General features: G+C 39.0%; 1 long non-coding RNA gene across 1 annotated transcript; it reads right to left on the bottom strand.

Annotated features, from left to right (window-relative positions):
* Positions 1-5,397: 5,397 nt before the first annotated feature.
* Positions 5,398-11,567, bottom strand: LOC146570580 (uncharacterized). The gene is made up of 5 exons (XR_014893011.1): positions 11,334-11,567; positions 10,853-10,888; positions 10,333-10,485; positions 7,486-7,573; positions 5,398-6,901 (listed from the first exon to the last, which is right to left on the bottom strand). It is a non-coding gene; the product is annotated as an uncharacterized LOC146570580 (long non-coding RNA).
* Positions 11,568-24,238: the final 12,671 nt, after the last annotated feature.

Here is a 24,238-nt window from a genome sequence, read left to right on the forward strand (position 1 = left end):
CTCAAACCAAAGTAGAAATGTTTGGCCATAATGCACAGTGTAACATTGGTGAAAACCAAATAAGATAACCAAAGAAAAGTTGGCCAAAATGTCTCCATGACGATGTGAGACACTGATAAAGACATTTCATGTTATTGCATTTACAAGCCATCCTATCCAATAGTTGATCTTACAGGAAACTGTAAAAATAAATAAATAAATAAATAAATAAAATGGAAAAATAAAAAATAAGCTTTTTTACAGGAAACTTCCATTTTCACATGCATTTCATTTTCAGCACTTACATCTAAAACAGTCACGAGGTCTTAGTGACCAGTAAATAAAAATAGTTGCTTTTACATGTTTTTATTTAAAAGCAAACACTCACAATGAGACCGTGTAGGTTTATACTTGTCTGTTAGTAACATTACTATTACTACCTACACATTCATTAACATTGCACATGAATGTGTAGCAGTTTCTCCTCATATGAGTAATGTAAGTTGACTCCAAAACTTATAAAGACTTTAAATGTGCTGCAGTTTGAGCCTAGCATGAAACAGTAAATCCTTACTAATTATAAGTATGTCAGAGCTATAATTAAATATTGTAAAAGGATAAACACTCAACAGCAATGGACAGCAATGGACCCGGCGGCGACGGGCGTACAGTTCTGGAGGCCGACCGTGCATACGGCAACGGCGGCGACGGGCGAACAGTTCCGGAGGCCGACCACTTGGAAGGCAGTGGCGGCCACTGAGCAGGTTCGGAGGGCGGCTGCGATGCCAGCGGCGGCGACAAACCCTTTCCGGAGGCCGTCCCCGAAGGCCATGATGCCACCTTAGAGGCCCGGAAAACGGCCGGCAGAGGCGAGGCGGAACGGGTCGAGCTGGCTCTGACGGCGGCGTGGCAACCACAGGACCAGGCGTGGATGAAGACACGGAGGCCGGACCAGGCGTGGATGCGGCTGCGGAACCTGACGGCAGCGGGACGGCTGCAGGTGATGATGTAAAAGTCGCGGGGGACGATTCAGCAGGTGATGGCTGAACCAATTTCCCCGGACCATCAGCAGGTGTGAGGATGGGCTGGCTGGGTCCCCCAGGACCCTCAGCTAACGTGGCGTGAGGCTGGACGGGCTCCTCGGGCCCTCCAGCAGACGTGGCGTGAGGCTGGACGGGCTCCTCGGGCCCTCCAGCTGGAGTAGATGCAGGGCCAGAGGCAATAGGGACCCCTGACTGAGGGTGGAGATGAGAGGCTGATTTAGCAGAAGACAAAGCTAACGATTCCTGCACTAGCTGCGCTACTGACTGGGCCATGGACCGTAATAAAGTCTGCAAAAAGTCTGATTGAGGTAGCGACTGAGCCATGGATAACTGAACTTGAGGTGATAGTGGTGGTGGTGGTGGAGTTGGTGACTGGGCTACAGACGGCTGCTGACCAGGTGAGACTGGAAACTGAGCTGAAGGTGGCTGCTGACCGGAAAACTGAGCTGAAGGTGGCTGCTGACCGGAAAACTGAGCTGAAGGTGGCTGCTGACCGGAAATCTGAGCTGAAGGTGGCTGCTGACCGGAAATCTGAGCTGAAGGTGGCTGCTGACCGGAAATCTGAGCTGAAGGTGGCTGCTGACCGGAAATCTGAGCTGAAGGTGGCTGCTGATCAGAAAACTGAGCTGGGAACTGCCATAAAGGTTGTAGTGATGGTGGTTGTGATGGTGACTGAGCTAATCCTCCTGAGCCTTCTGAACACGACAAAAACTGCTGGAAGGGCTCACCTGAGCCTCCAGCTGACACAGGAACGGGTGCCGGCACCAGCTGAACACCAAACCCTTCCACCCGAGGAACTGAAACGGGTGGAGGGGAATGCTGGGCCCGAGCTACCCTAGAAGCAGAAACAGGAGGAGCGAGAAGCTCAGGAATGGTCTCAAAATGCCCAATATTGCCAACTGGGTCTGGGCATATAGTCTTAGCAGAGTGGGCAACCTCAGAAACATTCAACCGGGACACAGAACAGTCCCTGGGAAGAGCCACGGTCTTAATAGACTGTAGAGAGTCCTTAAATGTCCTTGGGGAACAGACAGCCCCTTCCTTCAGAGAGCCTGAGTTACAGCCTGCAATTTCTGTCCCTACCAACTGCCTGCGCCCTTGCTGAAAAGTACATGGTTGAAAGGCTGGCTTAGAAACATTAACCACCCCCCTTTCAGCTGACTTGAAAACAGAACTTGAAGCCTCCGGAAATTTCACAGCAGTTCGAACATTTCTCCCCCCAGATTTAAGTGGAGTAGTCTTATTCATTTTAACACTAGGTTCAGATTGGGCAGAATGAAAACAGGTTCTTAAATCCTCAGAGCAGGGGTTCACAGGGTTAACAAACACAGACTCAACTACCTTTAAGTTAGTGGATTTAGATTCACTTGAATGGCAGGTAGTCTTCAGAATCTTAGGGGTGGATTTATTGTTTGTTATGTTCATGAGTTCAGGAGGTGCATGAGATAGACAGTCTTTGTTGCTCACCACTGCTGACTGTCCAGAGGAAGCGGAGCGATGGCTGCGTGAGCGTCGCTCACTCTGGGAAGAGGGAGATAAGCCAGACTGCGAATCCTCCTGCAGACCGGGCCGAAAGTCTTTCGGTGGGCCGGGCTGGGACGAAGAGGCGGGAAGTTTGTGTAGCTCCGAACGTGGAAGTCCCAAAAACAAAGCAAAGGATTGCAGTGGAGTAAGCCCAGTGTCTTCCACCACATAATCCTTCTTTCGTCGCTGCTTGCCCCTCCTGCAGGGCCTGAATTCTGAGAGCAGCGGTGGAGTGACGCCAGAAAACGGAGGAGCTACTGCCGTCGAGGGAGAGCGCTTGGCCCCTCGCATCCCTGACGGAACAGCTGATGGAACGGCGGTAGCCATCGCAGTTTGGAAGCTGCAGGGCCCACCCAGAGCCAAACGAGACCCATCGAATGGTGACTCGTGCTCCCAGGCACACCTAGCCCCCTGCCTCTCCCTCTCCTTGAGGAAGGTGGAGACTGCGGGTCGCCGATACCATACGGAGTCTGCTGGATCCATTACTGGTCGCGTCGTTCTGTCAGGGCTCTGTGTGCGGGCAGGCAGAGATGAGGATCCAAATGCAGGACTCGAACACAGAATTGAAACTCAAAACCCTCAGCTTTATTGCTGGCAGGAAAACAAACATGAAGTGCCGATGGACCACTGAGACCAAGGACACACAGGCATAATCTGATGGTACGACGCGACACCGAGCATGGGAAAACACAGGGCTTATATACACAGGGTAGTAACGGGGGAATCGGCAACAGGAGGGAGACACAGCTGGGAGAGATCAGGGCTAACGAGACAAGGGGAACAAAGCTGCACACACTAACATCAGACAGGAACAAGAACCCTCAAAGTAAAACAGGAAACAAAACACACTTTACTAAGACACAGACTAGACAGAGACAGACTTGACACTGACCAAAGGCTACTAAATGATAATCATAATCACAACAGTATCAGATCATAAATCATAATATAGAAAAACACCAAGATAACTGAAACACCAAGTACCAGAGAAACATAAAGGAAAATCCATGATGCAAAAGTACCAAAACATAATGAACTCAAAATACTGGGTCCAACGGACCCAGAACCGTGACACACACACACACGTCTATCTCTCTATCTATCTATAGAAAAATAAAATTAATTGGATTTTTTTTTTCAATTGGAAATTCTCAGTGCTCATCATCTTCAAGTGTTGTTTTCTTTCATTGCAAGTGTTGTGCACTTAAGGTGCGTGCCATTTGTCTTGCCTCTACTCATCATGTGTATGGCCATGATGGATAGTCTTCTTGCGATAATGATAAGCTCAGAGGAGCTGAGGATGCATGCATGAACTGTAATTGCTATCTGTCGGATTCAGAGAGGAGCAAAACACTGACAGAAAGAACTACACAGAGTGGTTCTTTCTGGACATGCTGTGGCAGCCTTACCTATATTCATGAAGCAGATCTAAAACATGTTTAACTTTAAATCATATCCTTTACATTTTCTAAATCCCCTGTCTCACAGGATACGGTACACCCTGTGAGCTCTTTCTGTCTTTGCTTTCAAAGGAAAAATTGTGTAATATGGAGTAGACAATATCCTGAATGTCCAAAATGCAGAAGTGGATCAAAAAGGCTTGGGGATATATTCTTAAGCCTGATATGACACCAATTGTTGCTTTTTCAGTAAATGTATATTGATACATCTCAACACCAAGTACCCATGTTTAGAGCTGAAAATGACACGGAAAATAGTGGAAACAAGAGTTCCTGACCAATGATTATTTGTATTGGTTGGAATATACTTGTTCCTCATCATATATAGCATTTGAAAAATAGATGATTCCTTGCATTAACTTGTCACTAGGTGAAACCACAGGTTGTCCAAAGTAGAGCTCTGCTGTTTTTCTGTTCCATCATTTATAATGTCCTGAGTCTGTGCATGTCGCATGCTGGCAGATGGAGTTATGGCAAGTGAATAATGTTTACATAACAAATGTGTGGAAAGAGGCATCACTAAGGATCTGAGGCCCTGATGATTGCTTCCAATATGCCCCATTGGATTATGACCTATATACCTCTATATACATCTTTCTTTTAGCATCTAGGAAGTTGGACAAACATCAGTGCTAATTTTGACTGTAAAAAACATATTGCTGGCACAATTCCCAGTGTTTCCAGGTCATGTATTTGATAAAGCTGTGAACCAAGCCTTTATATACGATGGTCAGATAAAACCACGGAAGCAGTTTTATGGTCTGATCCAAGAAAATAAAGATATATTTTATGTTTCCCAGCAGAGCAGCTGGTGTTTTTTCTCGTTTTCAAGCAAGTTTGGTAGAAAACTTAGTAAAAAATTTCCTCATTGAATTTGGCCATCCACCATGCCCTGATAATGTCCTTCTATTTATCATAATATTACAGGAAAAACAAAAATCCAAGTAGAATGATATAACTTTACAACCTTCATTAGACCTCTCATGTTTAGGCAATGTGAAAATTACAGTAGACGATGGACATAGAGATAAGCAGAGTTTCTTATTCTACATTGCATCTTTGTGCTGACTCTGATAACAGCAAACATGTTTCATGACTTTCTCTGACTGTTTTAGATGTGAAAATCTACTCAAGTGAATGCACTTTTAGAATGACAAACACGTTCATGTTAAAATGTTTTCACAGGAAAAACTTTGCACCCCACCATTCAGTAGCTTGTAGAACCACTTTTCAATTTAATGAATCATTTTCTGTATAATTTTATCAATCTCTAAAAAATCTTTGTGGAGGAATTGTGGCAAACTCTTCTTTATCATCTTACTTTAGTTCATTGAGCATTTGTTTATGAACAACTATATTAAGGTCTACACTGAAAAAAATATGCTGTTGGATTTACTTAATTCAATGGTGGACATTTGTTGCACACAGATGTTTTGCTTTGGCAGCAACTTAAACAATTGAGTTAAATTAACACAATTTATTCATGTTCAATAAACCTGTGCAATTTGTGTTGATAAAATGTGACTTAAACATGTTTTGATGAAGTAATTTGAGCTCTTGAAATATTTTAATCCTTCACAATTTTCTCACTTTATCCCAACACCATTCAATAACTTTTACCCAATACTACTTGGTCACTTAAATGCTACATGTTATCTTCAAATTACATTTTGCTATTATATTCTAGCATCAAATACACAATTTTCAAATGGAGGCCTTATAACAGATTGTATTGTTCTCTTCCAAGATGGTTGCTGGCATCCACCAGTAACCTTTCAAAACAAAATGTCTAATTTCACTGCATTGACAGTAGGTAAAGAATTAAACTGACATTACTCCTCCACTGAATCTACATAAATCAACAGTTAAATAATGTCAGTTCTTCCGTGTTCTCTGGAATCAATCACAGCAAAGAAATTAGACTGTTTCTTTTGAAAAATGTTGGGAAAGAACAATACAAAACATTCTATTTAAGGCCTCTAACGTCAAGATTCAGTTAAACAACAATTATAACTAAACAATTTGAGGTAATGTTAGTTTCCATTAACATTAAATTAGGTTACTGAATTGGCAAACACCTTCCTATTAACATTACCCATTTTACCCCAATAACTAAAGAAATTAGCACTTGCAGGTCAAAACCTTTATTCAAGAGACGCAAAAATAACATTGATACAGTGACTGTCAAAAATTACAGCACTGATCATACTGTGACATGTTGGTTCAAAACAGCACACTTAGAAATATTCAACGTTCTTTACTTCAACTGAATGAAACTGAAAATAACATTTCACACGACCCATATGGGATATTTAGACTGCATAACTGTTCATGCTACATCTCTTCATTAGTAAAAGAAAGAAAAAATACAAAGAGAAATTTAAAAATGCTGCCAAAATGCTGTACAGAGCAAAAGGAAAAACAAACAACAACAACAAAAACGACTCGTCCTCATGGCAGTTGCAGAGTATATAAAAATGAACCCTGCGATCTGTTCCTGGAATTGAGCTTCAAAAATGCAGCAGAACAAGTGTGAGATTTAAATGTCCTCTCACCTAGAGCTGATCAGCTTGCATGCATAACAGTGAGCTTCGTTGCAGGAGCAGTTTTGTCTTAGTTGTGAGTTTTTCTTGAGAGCTGAGTTGCATCCAACTCCATTACCACCCTTTGAATCACCTCAAAAGTGTAGCAGAGTTGTGATGGGTAACTCATATTGAAGGAATAAAAAAGGTCCAAACAGCATGGCTACTGCAAAGGTCACGTTATCCAGATCTTGAAGAACTACTATACCCTCGATGATGATGCCAACATCAGAAAAGTCATTGCCTGGTGCATCCTCTGGAGACAGATGTTCATTGTGGTTTTCTCAATCTGTGCAGTGGCCTCAGTCAAGTTCTGGTTAAACACAAAACATTTCTTTAAGATTCCTTTTTAAACTCATCTCTTTTGAATCTACCAGTTCTAATGTTAGAGTAATTTAAACCAATGCAAGCAACATAGTAAATAGCTATAGCCAAAGAGTTGCCTGCCATGCTGCCATTCATGGTCTAACAGAGTTTCTAAGACAGAGTGAAAAACATAATAATTTCAAATGCTTTACATTAGTTTTTGTTAGAAAGACACCGGCCCATCAGAAATCCAGGTTATGTCACTCAGAAGATGTTAGAATTTAGACTTTCAGCCCCACAATTTGGTTAGCTGTTGGTCTTTTTTTTTTTTTTCAAACAAAAGCTAAATATTGGGGGGATTTTCCTTTGTTCACTAGAATGACAAATTTAAAGTTTTTTCACACTGATGTGACCCCTAATATAGGGGGGTGGGGCCTCAAGGGGGGGCGGCCGAGTTCACTACCAGGCCTCATGTGAACTTCAAATTATTAAAGAGGACTACTGGTCCTAACCAGTCCAATGAGGATCAAGTGGATAACTAAATGCATTTTTAAATGTTGCAAAGCCACAATCTACTCATAAAACACTCACCATGAACTCCTGCACCAAGATGTTGCAATTGTCTTTCACACAGATGCGGAGCACTTTGATGAGACTCCCTTCGAGCATTAATGTCATCCTAAAGTATTATAACAAAGAAAACAGAGATTTGTGAACTTTTCAGTAGCACAGAATAGGGCTGCTCAATTAATCGAATTTTAATCACGATTACGATCTGGGCTTTCAACGATCATTAAAAATGACTGAGCCGATTATTAGCCCCTCCCTCATTTATCCGCAACACCTTAAAGGCCGGTCCGTGAAAATATTGTCGGGCATAAACCGGTCTGTGGCGCAAAAAAGGTTGGAGACCGCTGATTAAGAGGACCCGAGGGAAGCTCGGAAAGCTAAGCAGAAGTTATTTGGAGAGGAGAGTGACTGCCGTTGGTTGAAAAGAGAGGTAAAAAAAAAAAACCTCAGTGATGTTGTACACTATTTTATATTATTTTTTAAAGTCATTGTTAACCCTTTAAATCCGGTCAGAGCAGCACGCTCCGTGTTGTGTAACTATTTTTAAATCCCTGTAGAACCTGAACCGTGTAAGCTAGCGCAATAATTTGTTTTGCATATGAAACCGGAGGAGTTGTACTTACAACTTATGCCATCAGCTTGTCCTCGGTCACGGTTTCCTTCCACATATAGCTTTGCAAAAACTGCATAAAAAGCGCTTGCAGGAAAAAAAACATAATACTCCAGAAACACGCTTTGCCGATCCATCAGCTGTTCATAACACTTCCCACAGTGAAATGATGCACATGCTTTTTTCTTTGCAAATTTGCATCATAGGATTGTTTTTTGTTTTTCCTGCAGTATATAAAAATTGCTGTATCTCCAAAATAAAACTATGAAGACACTCAAAATAAATTTCCTGTTGTTGTAAACTATTTTTTGCAACTTTATTGTATTTAAAGTTTTGAGGGATAAACCTCTTAAATTTCTCCAAGTAGAAATATATGTAAACAAAACAAAAGCGATTTTCAATTTTTTTTGTAGTTTATTGCACTTTTTTGCAATTTATGTAGGGGAGACCGGGGATAGTTGTAACGTGGGTCAGTTGTAACACTTCCAATTTCTCCAATCAGGGCTAAGTTTCAAATGATGTGACTCATCCTGTGCATGCCCAATTCAGTTCTGCTATCACATGTGAAAAATCAGCACATTTTGTCAAAAACAGACAATTTAACATGAAAAAAAGTGATTTGTATGCCAAAAAGTAAGTTTTTCTACTTTATTTCAATTTGTAATAGCATTATCTGCTTTGCAGTTAAACTCATCAAACTTAAATTATGTTATTTGTATGTCTATGGGGATATATTCTGTGTAGGTCTTTAGTGCTAATGTTTTAGCCGTTGGCTGTAATGTTAGCTAGTTCATGGCTATAGGAGTCTGGGTCAGTTGTAACAGCAACAGTCTGGGTTAGTTGTAACAATAATGCAGATGTTGCAACTTACCACACTATTACTTTAACTTATATTAAACAAGTTGGGGCAACGACATCAGCAGAGAGAGGTTCACTGGTCACATTTGTATATGTGGTTAATGCCATTGGCAACACAATTCCTCCACTGTTTGTGTTCCCACACATACATTATGCAGACCACTGTGTCAGAGATGGACCAGTAGGAAGTACTGGTAGTGGAAATAAATCAGGATGGATGCAAGAAACATCTTTCTGAAGCACTCTGCAAACCACACCAAGGTAAGCCATGATAAAAAGTAATGGAATTGCGATGCTGGTGAACAACTACATTTTTTCAGCTTCATTGTTATGTTCAAAATTGGTGCAAGAGCTGTAGGTTATAATGCCCACTGAGCCAATGAGGCCAAACTCAAGGAAGACCAATCAAAATTAATGAAATATTCAGTTGCAGAAAATTCCATAATTTGTCTTTTTGGGGGGTTGGAATATGTTCAAAAGCTAGATTTCTGCATTCTGTCACACACACACATAATTACATAAATGGCTCTAAGTGCATTCATGTGTTGAATAAACAAAGATTACACGTTAATGTTTTGTTAGTACCCTTATTTCATTGTGTTACATTTTACCCCAGGAGATGTTACAACTAACCCAGACTATGGGGTTAATTGTAACATTTCACTCTTCGTGTTTGAGACCATACCATGCAATGGGTAATTGTGCTGCAGAGAAAATAGCTGCACTATTTAATAGCAGAGACATGTAAATACTTTGCATTACATTTTGAATCCACTACCTTAAACGAGCTCCAATTTACAGACAGAAATGTCAAAAATGTTACAACTATCCCCGGTCTCCCCTAATTACTATGGACTTAATGCATACATATTATTAAAATATGGGCTATAACAGTTGATGTATAGCAACTTGAAATGCTCCCACAAATGGCACTACAGCATGTAAAAAAAATAATATAAGCTCTGGTGGACTTGGTTCTATAGTAGGTCTTAAAGGGTTAAATAAATATCGTCAAATAATCGTGATCTCAATTTCAGTGAAAATAATCGTGATTATCATTTTTGCCATAATCGAGCAGCCCTAGCACAGAAGAAAATGATCCCAGACAAAAACTTAAACCAGTCAACATGCAACACCAGCATCTACAAAGAAATATCAAAAGTTCCTGTTTGACATCAACTTTATGGATATATAGTTTCCAGAACATTTTTTTTTTTTTAAAAAAGATAAATTTTTCTCAGTGGGCCAGTAAATGCATAACGAAAATTATGGCATCCTTTCGGTGGAATCAGTACTCACGGGTAATAGTTGACTGTTTCAATGGATGCAGCATAAAAATCTTTTACTGACCTAATGCAATACATATACACTTTGTAGTTAAAGAATTTTAAAGTTCTTACTGTCATCATGGCAGCTACATCCTTTAGCTTTGTGCCCTGTTCCCCCGATCACTTTGCAAACACTTTCAGCAGACTGTCAGAGAGAAACTCAGCTCCGTCAGAAACCTTGACTGTAAAGGCATGGTTGGGATGCACTGGAATGCTGCATTTCATCTAAAATGACATAAAATTATTTTGAAATAACAGCAGGCACTGTGCTTGGTTAATCAGCAATGTTTTGTTGAATAAAAACTGTGTTTCCAGATCTTATGGGATTAAAAAAATCCAAAGATGTTTGTTTCTGATTTGCAACCCAAGAACCCACAAGTTACAACCTCATTTTAGTTCAAGTGTGCATTAATGTGAGTCCAGTAATCACCTTTCTGACAATACATACAGGTTAAACCTATGGCAGATTTTGGATTTCTCAGTTGTATTAATAGGGTGGTCTATTTGAGTATGCATGCACCTAATAACTATAAAAAACCTATTATAATTAAGTTACAGAAACCTTAAGCGAAAATAGAATATACTTTCTTACCATAATACCTTGAACCCACAATCCATCAGCTGACTCCTGGTGAAATGCAGAATAGAGGTCATCTCTCAATGTGCAGCAAAAAAAAAAAACAAAACAAACGGACAGCAGGTGAGGGCAGGAGGGGTAGGGATGTAAGCTAGCATAATGCCACTGATGATATTAGCTTAAGCTGTTCAATGTCCAAAATCTCACTAACACCACGGTGCAGTAAATACACAATGTAACTGAAGAGTCAGTTGGCAAATCTATTCACACAGAAAACCAAATTATGTTGAGAGTGCCTCGTAATTAGGTTTAATGTGATATTACGGCTCTTGTGCCAAAGACAAATTCAAATGAAAAAGCGCCAATTCTTTGACAACAGATAAAACAGCAAATCAGCTAACGGCTCTTTTTTAGCATGTTACATGGCGGCACTCTAGACGTTTAACTACATTTGGCTGAAATATAGTAAACATTAATTCAAAAAATCAAGACATACCAAAAAACGTAGAGTTGGCTGCTCGACTTGACTGAGATGGATGCATTTTTTAAACCACGATCCAAAGCCCGCGAGATGAAATCACGCGTGGTTTCACGAGATTTAACGTTGCTATCTTATTGACTTACTTCACCTGAACATGATATGAACAATTTAATACACCCTTTCTGCATATCATGTAGTTTTTACACTATATAGTTACATTTATCTTTAAAACATGAGGCAATTGTGTTAAATACATGCGAGATGCTTACATAAATCCAAGAGATGGCCAGTCCCTTTTTTTCAGTGTAAAGTAGACTTTGGGCTTATTTTTTTCAGCCATTCTGTGGTTGTGTTCTGTTGTATTAACAAATTTCTAGCTGTCGGACAGATGGCCTCACATTTGATTCTACAATACTTTGGTTTAAAAGGAGGTCCTGGTAGATTCAGGGACTGCAAGCTGCAAAACAAACCCAAATCACCCTTCCCCTGCCATTGTGACTGGCAGTTGATATAAGGTGTTTGTGATGGCGTCACTATAAATTTTGAACAGTGACCTTGGTTTGACTCCAAACTGTGTATTTCACTGCTCCATTATCCAAAAAAGGCCCCCAAAAATAAAATTAAAAAAAGAGAAACCATACTTGTTCATTTTTTTTCAGCATCAAAAGACTGTCAGAAGGCTATATCCCAATAAAGGTTCAGTAATTACTGAATAGCACTTACATATGTAGCCATGTGTTTGAGAAATTGCATTATACACTGATTTGCGCTCATGCACTGAAATAATTTTTGGCTCTCATTGTTGGGTATTGATAAAACTTCACTGGACAGGATAAGTGGTGTCTTATTATGGTAATGTGACCTTATCTGCTTGATTGACCTCTACTTATACTGTTGAATAATTGATATGCATGTTTACAATTTATATCAAATTTAACATGCGCCGTTTAATCTAGTTAAGAATCATACAAAGCCTGAAGCCTTTTCTTGTATTTTTAAACTGATGTACAAGAACAGGACAGCACTTAAACTTTCCCTTTTTGCAGCTTAGATACAAGATGTTTCCAAGGTCTCGATTCAGTCCTTTTCTTTTAAATCTTTCATAACTCTATTTGTAAAATACTACGTAACCAATTCCAGTTTCTCGCTATGAATAGAGAAGAAGTAAAAGCAAAAATCTGTATAAATATATTAGTAAATAGTAAATATACTTGTACTATGAAGAGACCAATAACCTACAATAATGAGATGGAAAACTACAGACCGTTATGTTTTTATTCTTGCAGCTGTGAATCCCTTTATTTTAAGTCATTAAAACTGAGAATGAATTTGGAAACCACACAAATGTAATTATCAGCCTAGTGGGACAGAAAACCAGCAGGATTCTGCACCTTGAGAGCTCCAATTGAAAACCACTGATATGCAGAGATATACCAGCACGCCACTCAAAGCTCTTCACATAATCTGAGGAATGTGGTAAAAACCAGTTACCGCATGCATTTTTTAAGGGCTACTGACCCTGCAAGCTGCAAAACAGATCCGCTATAGAGATGATAAAACTCAGTTGATATTTCATTTAAGAAACCAATGTAAATGAATGAAGTGGTTACAAGTCAGTAAATTGGCCAAGGAATAACTTTCCAGCAGCAGTATTTCTATAGAGGAGTAGTCCAGAATTTTGCTAATAGACATGTTTTGTCTGAGATGATTGACATCACTCTCATATCTACAATATGAATTAATGGAGCTATGGTTTGGAGTTGTTAATCGTACCTTAGCAAGAAGACTTGAGTCTGTGTATAACAGCTTGTCTGGCTCTCTTAAAAGTTCAACAATACAGCACCTCTAAAGCTCACTAATTAATACTGTATCACATTTTACCAGCTGCACCAATGTGGCTGGCATTGTTTTAACTTTGTGTGTGTGTTGTGTGTATGCATGTGTGAGAGGGAGAGAGTGAGAGTTGCATGATGGCCAACTGTATTCTGAAGGGACCTAAAGAACTATCACAAAAAACTTTAGACACTTCTTTGGGAGTCAAAAGTAACTGCCATGTGATTCATGAAATGATCGAAGCCATGGACGGTGTTATGGCAAGATACACGGAAATTGTTAAATCTAAAAACAAACTAAAGGCTACATTTAAAAATTGTTTTATTATTTCTCACTGAAGATAATGATATTCAGCATGATGATTGTCTTGCGAAAGCCTTTTTTTTTTTTTTTACCAACACTGCCAGAAAACCAGTGGAGGTTCTTTCTATGTCCACAGACCTTTCTGGCAAAAAAAAAAAGTCCATTGCTGTTGAGTGTTTATCCTTTTACAATATTTAATTATAGCTCTGACATACTTATAATTAGTAAGGATTTACTGTTTCATGCTAGGCTCAAACTGCAGCACATTTAAAGTCTTTATAAGTTTTGGAGTCAACTTACATTACTCATATGAGGAGAAACTGCTACACAGTCATGTGCAATGTTAATGAATGTGTAGGTAGTAATAGTAATGTAGTAATGTTACTAACAGACAAGTATCAATAATACTGAAGCAAAAAAAAAGACAAAAGGCTGAATGTGTTGTAGATGAGAAAGTGGTTATAAAGAGGCGATGAACAAGAACATTGAAGATGTTACCTGTCCTTTATCTGACATATACATGACTTTAGCATAGTCATGTATATGACAGATAACACCAATTTATAGGACAATTTAAAACCCAGCAAAGAGGATGATAAAAATTGAATGACAACAGGAGAAAAAAAGTTTTTTTCTTTTTTTTTAATCACGTTAACTGCTGATTGCATGCAGTATTTATGTCTGTGTGTCCACAGAAAATAATGTAGATAATTCTTCAATATAACTGCCCAAACAGGTGCAGGTGGCAATTGAAGATGGCTGCCCAGTGGCAAGACTTCTTAAGGGTGTTTGCCTCTGGGCTAGAATATTTACTGTTGCTTGGCAACACTGGAAGCTCCTTGTGTTTTCCTATATATTGAAAGTTTTTACTCTCTACTGTCCAACACATTTTCCCACATAAAAAGAAAAGAAAAAACATTTGCACAGTAAGTTCTGATTGCCATTTCAAACATCCGCTGTTGACGTCTGTCTCCATCTTTCTTACTGATTTTTGAGAAACTGTTCATATAATCACAATCATCTGGCTTTTATCCCTTAAATATCAAATACTTTTTTTATCAGTGGTGTGGCTAAATCACAGTCAGAATCAGAATTGGGATGCTTTATTAATCCCAGAAGAGGTTGTGTGAGGTTGTGACAGTAAGAACAGTAATTAAACAAACTAAATTTAATATTACAATATATTACAAAGTGACAAAATATAACAAAAAACTCTAATAAATACAAATAGCTCTAATTATAAATATTCCAGTATATTCCACATAATTAAATATAAATAGTTGACATTGAGGTGCCCCTCTTATTATATTGACTTATATTACATTTTCTCTGTAGAGGAAGTGATATTATGGGTGTGCAACTATTGCAGCGTGTACTGTGCTTTAGAGTTAGGAATTGAGCTGAGAGAGAGATCTACAGGCAGGAATGATTTCCTGTGTTGTCCGGTGGTATATTTGGGTAATCTCAGTGAACATGCTTCTGTGACTGGCCTGCAAATCATGGAGTGGGTGGGAGGAACTGTCCAGCATTGTCCTTATCTTGGACAACAAAATAAAATGACTTTTGTTTAATATAGAAATTTGAGAGTTGTAAACACCTCATATTAAAGTGAATTTGGGAAGAATATCAGTGAAAACGGGGGATCAGATTTCTCTTTGGACAGTCAGTGAATTAGAGCTAGAATGGCTCAAACCCCTGCAATCCAAAACCAGAATTTCATCATCATCATTCTGAAATGTACATTTAGCAGACACGTTATTAGGTTCACCTGTTAAATTAAACTCCTGTTTGTTATTTTTAATACTAATATCTAATCAGAAAAATATATTGTAGATAAAGTGATTTAGTGAAAGTGATTTGTGTCAAGACGACCTGCTAAAGTTTTAACTGAGCAACCGAATTGGGAAGAAAGTGGATTCAAGTGACTTTGAATGTGGCATGGTTGTTGCTTACAGACAGGCTGTATTTCTAAATATTTCAGAAACTGCAAATCTACTGACCTTTTATCATACAACAATTTCTACGGTTTACAGAAAGTGGACTGAAAAACTGAAAATATCTAGCGAGCAGCAATTCTCTTGGCCAAAATACCTTGTTGTTATCAGAGAGCAGAGGAAAATGGCCAAACTACTTCAAGCTAAAAGGAAAGGAACACAAACTTGAATAGCCACTTGTTAAAACCGAGCAGAAGAGCATCTCTGTATGCACAACAGCTCAAAGCAGATGGCCCACAGCAGTAGAAGACCACACCAGGTGCCACAGCTGAGAACAGGAAAGTTATAATTTACACAGAGTCAACAAAACTGGAAAAAAGAGGATCTGAAAAAATGTTGCCTGGTTTGATAAATCTTAATTTCTGCTATGATATTCTGGCATGAATAACATGATATCCCAGCCTTTTACTAATGCTTTGTTGTATACTTGTGATAGCAGTGTAATGGAGTGTCATATTTTGTGACCCTTCAGTAGTAAATAAGTATAATTTAAATCCAATCCACAGCTCCCAGTCCTTTGGGATGAGAGGACCTTTGGGATATAGTGAAATGAAACACTGACATCGTGGATAAGCCGTCAACAAATTTGCAGTAGCTACAAGATCTTATCACACCAATATAGACCAAAATTTCAGAAGAATGTTTCCACCACAGTGTTGATGCCAAAAAGAATTAATACAGCTCTGAAGGCTAAAGAAGGTCCTAGTAAGGTATACCTGAGAAAATGTCCTAAACAACAAAATTTGAGATTTCAACTTGGATTTTGGAATGATGTTGTCTGTTGGTTGTTGGTTGCTGTCACATTATAGACTCAGCAGTCAATAGTGACCAGAACACTTGTTGAGAAAGTAAAGCCACTTATCTCTGCATGGCTAAACTACAGTGGATAATTGAAGACTGCTGAAGTAAATTATTCAGATTGAACACGCTAAACTGTGTCATGCAAATTATTTTATTACTTTACTTTCATTGTGGCCTTTACTCCATGGCTTTGTCCTTTCATTTCTACTTCAGTTACTTAGTTCCCACATTTCTACAAGAAACCGACATGAAGCTGGTGAATCAAAAGGTTGAAGAGTGGCAGCATAAATACTCCCAGCAAGTCAAATGGTTGGTGTATATGAGGGCATGTCTGTGATAATACTGTCTGGTGGCAGCACAGTATTGTGAGCTCCCAGTATTTTCATCTCTGCCTCTTGAACAAGAAATCTTTCCCCATGAGAGACTGACACCAGAAGCTTACATGTATGTCTGATGTTTCAAAACAGCTGAGGATGTTAATCTATCAAAACATTTAGCTGTAGCTAAGCTACAAAAGTAATCCTGTCAATGTTATCCTACTTATTCCACTATTTGAAAAATCAGACAAATATGTGGAATTAGTTAATTGATATATGACTTATATCGCAAATTAAAGTTAAATTTAACAACTATAAATAGTTTAAAGTCTAGTTTCTACATTACCAATGCAAACGTCTCTCGTGATTGTCTACTTCAGAGTCATGACTCTCCTAAGATAATTTGCAGACAGTAATGCCTTACAACAGCAGGGCGATGTGATCAAGAAAGATGGCTGCCTAGTTGAGACATTTAACATTTCATATTCACGGTACAAGATGTTGTTGTCCTAGATATGACAAAAAGTTTTCACCGTCAACTTGCAACTGATTTGCAGCAGCAGAATCACGTCCAGATCCTAGTCTAATTAAATAAAAAACAGTATGCCAAAAGATCGGGAGAAATTTGATGCCACATAAAAAGTTATGAGAGCAGGCTTTTAGTCTTTCAGTTTTATATACGGCCAGTGACCATGGTGGAGAATTTTCCTTTTTTAATTTGTGAGAGTTTTGCAGATGTGATATAAATTTAAGCAGATGTCACAACAACTAATTGTGTATTATGCACATGATAGGTGTTCACATATCTGTTCACATAGATTATAAAACTTCACCGCTTACAGCTTTAAGCCAAAGTATTTCTCCAGGTTTTAATATATCCTTGTCCAAAATAAAATTAACATGAATGAAAACATAAGTGAATGGAAAAATGTGGCGCACATGCTCCGATCATGAGCAGGGTCAACCTCCCCAGGGCCCTGTATAGGCATAATTTTGCTCAGGAGCCCTCCTAAGTGACCCATGAGTCATTTAAATCATTTGCGATTGCCTCACAGTCACACCTGACACTCTAGCGCTCCAATCAATCCTTCCTCCTTTAAAACGTCTTGCTCCATCTGTCGGTCCAAGAGGAATTAGATCTACAGAACAAAATGGGGTATAAACTGACAGCATTTACTAAATAAAATATTTCAGTTTGCAGGAAATTAAGTGAATATTAACTTTAAAAATTAAACACTATTTATACCAATTTCACTGACTACTTAATAGTATTTCCTGCAAGATAAGCTTTTATATTACTCACTTTGGCCTGCCAATCGATATTGCAAATTAAATATTCAATCAATACTGAATGTCAGTCCAATTTCCATCTTGTATTAGTCGAGTGCCCCCACTGAATCTGTCTTTCCAATAAAAAACAGGTCTTTTAAATAAAGGCTAAATATTTGTAATACCTTGCTTGGCTGATGTACAGAATTTCATCCCCAAAGACAGGCAGATGTAGACATGTGTTTTCTTTGAAAGTTAAATCTCAGCCCACATAAATATATCAACAGCAGTGATCACAAAACGGTGTATAACTGAAGACAGTAGTGAGATCTTTAACCAGGTCTTCCCATTAACACCTGACCTGTCCAGAGGTTCAGTCAATGAGCTCGTCAATAGCTTCAATGCTAAAATGTTAAATGTAATGGACACTATTGCTCCCATTAAGGTGAAGGTTATCTCTGGAAGGAAAAAGTCTCCATGGAGAAACTCCACACTGGTGAAAAATGAAAAAGGAGAGTGTAGGAAAGCTGAGCGCAGATGGAGAAAAACAAACCTCCAGGTTCACTATGACATCTATAAAGAGAAACTTCACAATTATAATTTACAACTGAGGAATGCAAGGAGGTCCTACTTCTCTGACATCATCACTAAAAACAGCCATAATGCTCGGGTCTTATTTTCTACAGTTGACAGGCTAACAAACCCCCCTGTGTCAGTGGCAGCTGAACTTCATTCGACCATGGCCTGCAATGACTTTGCCAAATTCTTCACAGAAAAAATCCAAAAGATTAGACAAGCAATTGGTACATCAACAGCAGATCCAGACTATGTACTGTGTCCACTGAAAAACTGTTTAAACACCATGAAACAGTTTGACCCTATTAACAGCAAAGACCTGGAGGACATCTTAGGTCAACTGAACTCCTCCTCCTGCTGTTTAGATGTCCTGCCAACAAGTTTTTTCAAAAAGGTCTCAAAGACTTTAGAGTCAGACCTGTTACAGATCGTCAACTTTTCTTTATTATCAGGTGTGTTTCCAGAATCACTAAAAACTGCTGTAATCAAACCTATACTGAAAAAGGACAATCTTGACAAGACACAAATGAACAACTACAGGCCGATCTCAAATCTCCCATTTTTAAGTAAGATCATTGAAAAAGCAGTTTCTCAACAGCTCAATTACTTCTTAAAACAGAATAACTGCTATGATGCCTTCCAGTCAGGTTTTAGACAGAACCACAGCACTGAAACTGCTCTGACCAAAGTGTTTAATGACATATGTCTGAATACAGACAGTGGAAAAATGTCAGTCCTAGTTTTACTGGATCTCAGTGCAGCATTTGATACAGTTGACCACAACATATTACTCAAACGACTGGAGAACGGGACAGGTCTTTCAGGAACTGTACTAAACTGGTTCAAAACATACTTAGAAAACAGGAAATACTTTGTATCAATAGGTAACTTCACATCTGAGCAGACAAGTATCACATGTGGAGTTCCCCAAGGTTCCATCTTGGGACCCCTTCTGTTTAACATTTACATGCTCCCACTGGCACAGATTATAAAGAACAACAAAATAAACTACCACAGCTATGCAGATGACACACAAATATATATCACAATGTCACCAGGAGCCCGAGGCCCTGTACAGGCTCTTGGTAAATGCATTGAGGAAATTAATGACTGGTTGTGCCACAATTTTCTCCAGCTAAACAAAAACAAAACTGAGGTAATAGTCTTTGGTGCCAAAGAAAAACGATTACAGGTCACCAGAGAACTTCAATCGATACACCTAAAAACCACAAACCAGGTGAGAAATTTGGGTGTAGTGATGGATGCAGACCTAAACTTAGAAAAACACATTAAGACAATAACAAAATCAGCTTACTATCACCTCAAGAATATTTCAAGGATAAAAGATGTGATGTCTCAACAGGACCTGGAAAAACTAGTCCATGCATTCATCTTTAGTAGGCTTGATTACTGTAACAGCATCTCTACAGGTCTACCTAAAAAAAATCAGTCAGACAACTACAGCTCATTCAGAACTCTGCTGCTCGAGTCCTCACTAAGACCAAAAAAGTGGACCACATCAGTCCAGCTCTGAGGTCCTTACACTGGCTGCCTGTCCGTCAGAGGATAGACTTTAAAGTTCTGATGCTGGCCTATAAAGCTCTGAATGGTTTAGGACCAAAATACATCAGTGACCTCCTGACCCAGCATGAACCTTCCAGATCCCTCAGGTCATCTGGATCCGGTCTTTTATCAGTTCCCAGAGTCAGAACCAGACACGGAGAAGCTGCATTCAGCTTTTATGCTCCTTATATCTGGAACAAACTCCCAGAAAGCCTCAGATCAGCTGAAACACTCAGTTTATTTAAATCCAGGTTGAAGACTCACCTGTTCTCAGCTGCATTTGAATAAAGCACCAAATCCGCACTTAAGCTTAAATTTCAAAACTTATATTTTAACTACTGATTTTATCTACTGTTCTGATTTTATCTGTTTTGATTTTATATACGGTTTTGTTTGTTTGTTTGTTTGTTAATTAGTTTGTTTGTTTGTTTGCTTGTTTTAATCAATTTTAAATCATGCTTTTTATTTGTTTTTGTTTCTAATGTCTCTGTAAAGCACTTTGAATCACCTTGTTGTTGAATTGTGCTATACAAATAAACTTGCCTTGCCTTGCCTTGCCTTACTTAAAACTCCCTTTGTGCTTGTTCTACTCTGGAGTAGCCACCAATAAGTCCACTCACATAGAAATAAACGTTCTGCTCACATTATCTACAACATGAGGTATTGATCACATGATCTATAACCTTGGTACACACTTTTCTAATAAAATTAAGGTCTCCGTTTCTAGTTTCAATTTTTACTGAATACATGATAATATTGTGTAAATTATAGAGTTGTGTTTGACAAGCTGTTACCGTATTAAATTTTGAAAATCCCCCCTCTTCTTCACTCTTTGTGGTTTCAAGACAGGAGGGGATAGGACTTCAGTCATAATGGGCAATGCTATGTCCATCTTTATATAACGTCTACAGTGAAAGTAATACCATGTTTTGTCATGTCTGGTCATTTAAGTCTTCCCTTACTCTTACCACCATCCACTAGCTAATCTAGTTCCATCAACCATCCTCACTCTGTCATGGTGGACACTTCTATCTGATTCCACATGACATCTCTTTGCTGACACCACACTTTGTTGCAATTCAATCCTCCTCCTCCTCACTATCAGCATTAAGACCTTGTCTGCTGTTAAGAAGAAGGAGGAGGGACTGTGCATCAGGACTTTAAAGCCCTTCTGATTTACAGCTCCACCTCCTTGCGCCTCTGGCTCCAGGTGGCAGAACAAGCTACAAACCTTCAAACTTGCTGCTCAATATGCTTGTTAAATGAAATTTTACAGTACTTCTCACTCTTAATCGCAAGTGTTTTCTCTGTCTGAGCCACTGAAAGTGTTATCGGCAGATTCCACTTCAAAAATGTGTAAAACGCTATGGAACATGTAGCATAGCTGAATGTTTTTGAGCTGTGTGGTATGCAAAGAGCTGAAAGGCTGAGCCTTGGGAGCTTCAAGGAGACATGGTCAGCTTGCTAGTTGAAATTCAACTAAATAAATAAATAAATTCATGAGTAAAATAAAGGCGCTCTTGTTAGTTTACAGCTGGTTCAAAGAAAATGACCATATCTGACATTCAAAGATGTTTTGATCCATAAAATATCACTGTGCTTCTACAGCTGTTCAGCTCAGCGACACGAGGAACAAACAAATAGGTTGGAAAACATGCTGCTTTGCATCTGTGTGGCCCAGTTTGTATTGACATTGCTTTACTCCTCTTATTACACATGAACCCTGCCTTTGAAAATCAGTGGAATATATATATAACATATATACAGAAAATTTAGTAGGCTCTAAATAAAGAAGCCAGGCTGCTCACATCAGCGGAGGGCCCGCTGTCCTTCACAAGCAAGGATGCAAACATCCAGGGAATACGTCAATGTTGCCTGCATTATTTATTTATTTATTTATAATAAAGAAAAAAAAACTTGTTTATTGCTCATGTAAGTGGACACGTCCCAAAAGCATGCTTTTTTCTCAGAAAATCTCACTGAGCAATGCTTTTGCATTAATTATTGTTTTGACACTAATCGGGAAAAGGGATGGTGAACAAGTGCAAGAGACAGAGGGAGAGAAATGGTACTGACGAGATGTAAGGAGAAAAAGAAGGAGATCATCAGGGAGACAGACAGAGAGAGGGTGAGGGAGGAAGGAGACAACAGGTGTGTGTGTGTGTGTGTGTGTGTGTGTGTGTGTGTGTGTGTGTGTGTGCGCGCGCAGACAGATTAAATATTAAATATATCCTTATACATTTTCTAGTAGAATTTTTAAAGAAAAAACAAAACAAAACTGATCAGCAAAAGAAGTACCCCAAGGCCCACCAGACATTTGTGCCCAGGGGTCCAACAACATAAAAACAACTGTTGGAAATTGTTGGGTATTTAACCCCTTGTTGTCTCATTGGAGGTGGTCCAGAGTGTCGTTGCCCACTAATAATCATGTGAGTTACCACATGAGACAAGATGTGAACAATGGTGCAGGTCATTATCATCACCAGAGCAGAGGTGTGATTCTTGTATAAGACATTTCCCAACACCACCATCATTTGCGCTATTGTGGTCACATAAATGAAAGTGTGAGTGGGAGATGAAACACCTGGGAATGGATCTCAAGACTTGTAGCTGGCTGCTGGCTGGAATTGTAAGTCACTGCCTCCGTTCAACAATACTCGTTCATTCATTTTCTCAGTCCAAAATGTGAACATTAGCATCTTTCTAACACTAACAATGTCCTTTCTCTAGATGCAGGCGTCCAGCTGAGTCTTGTCCTGTTAACGTAGCTTTCCTGTGCTATGCCTTGTGTTTGTTGAATGGCCGTTTGGTTTCTCCCATGTAAAGGATCCTCACTGAAGCCTAACCAGTTTTGTCTGAGCTTGATGCTGTGTTTGAAGTGTCCTGGAATGTAATGCTTGAAGAAATTTCTTCGGAGTTCCTCTGACAAACGCGCAATTGAAGAGATGACAATCTTGTTCCATTAGTCCCCCTTTTTCTCCATCAATAATGTCTGAGGTTCTTTCCTGTGCAAGTTCACTAATTTAAGTAATTTATGTTTGTGTACTCCTTGACTTACGTGGCAATGACCCTCAGGACCACATTTAACAGGACAACTACGGGTAAAATATCACAGACTCTCAGATGTTTTAGAACAGAAGAAGCCTCCTGGATGAAAGGTGAACTCACAAATCAGGAAGAAGTCAGTTGTTCTTTTCAAGCACTCAGTGGAAGCAAATTATGTGTTTGTGACAGTCTGCTAATACCTGCTAATAAGCACCTAAAGAGACCGTTTAATATTGGTTCTTTGCTAAGTGATCTGTGATGTGTAGACACAACACTGGCTCATCCCTTGAGTTTGGTGCCTTTTTTTAATACTTAAATGATTCACTGGTCAGTGTTAAGTGCCATAACAACAAGAAGAACAATGGTCAGTTACAAGGATTGAAAATGAGTGAAAGCAGCCAGTGTCCAAAGAAAAACTTGGAATGATCTCCACAAAGCCTGGAAACAAATTTAAAAAAAAATTCTGGATCCTTGGAAGCAAAATATTAGGAAACAAGTAGCAGCTCGAGACTTTTACACAATACTACAACACTCTAACTTTTGACTCTCAGGCTCTTGAGATGTGGACTGTTCCTCAATAAGGCACTTGTAGTGAGAGTGAGAGTGAGAGAAAGATGTGTGTAAACCTTGCACTTTCAATGTCATGGTGTTATAAAACGTTCAGTGAATCACTTTAGCCCACAGTCTGTCAAGCCTAAACTTAAAGCTATTTCATAATGGGCACATTTTTATAATTGATCTTCCTTTTTTAACTCTGTGTCTGAATCATCTAAAATAAAGGAAGTACCGTTTGGGTGACTTAACACCATCCCAGGGATTAGTCAGAATGTAAAGTGAGTCAAAAAAGGAAGCACCAAATCAAACATTTGAAATCATTATAAACTGGTATCGTCAATGTAAGAGAGGAATGCCATATCAGAATGTAATTTTTTACAATTACGCAAAACTTAAACAACCACTATCTCTCTGGTTTCTCAGCAGTAGTGTCATGCCATCCTACAGAGAAATATCTGGATATGTTTCAATGTTTTATTCCTCTATTTTTAATTAGCCCGACACCCTGTCCAACAGTTTCCCCGCTCTAACAGGTTTCCCGTCGATCTATCTGCAATAATTATGCAACACGAGGTGGGATCAGGCAGGCTACCCACTCATGATATAATGACGACCACATATAGCCCTCAGCATATCCTCCACACCTGCATAATAGACTTGGAAA

The sequence above is a fragment of the Mchenga conophoros genome, linkage group LG7 (genome assembly GCF_057382185.1).
Source record: "Mchenga conophoros isolate Kocher_MC1m ecotype Shallow Benthic linkage group LG7, M_conophoros_male_GT1.1, whole genome shotgun sequence".
In the NCBI taxonomy this organism is placed as follows: Eukaryota; Metazoa; Chordata; class Actinopteri; order Cichliformes; family Cichlidae; genus Mchenga; species Mchenga conophoros.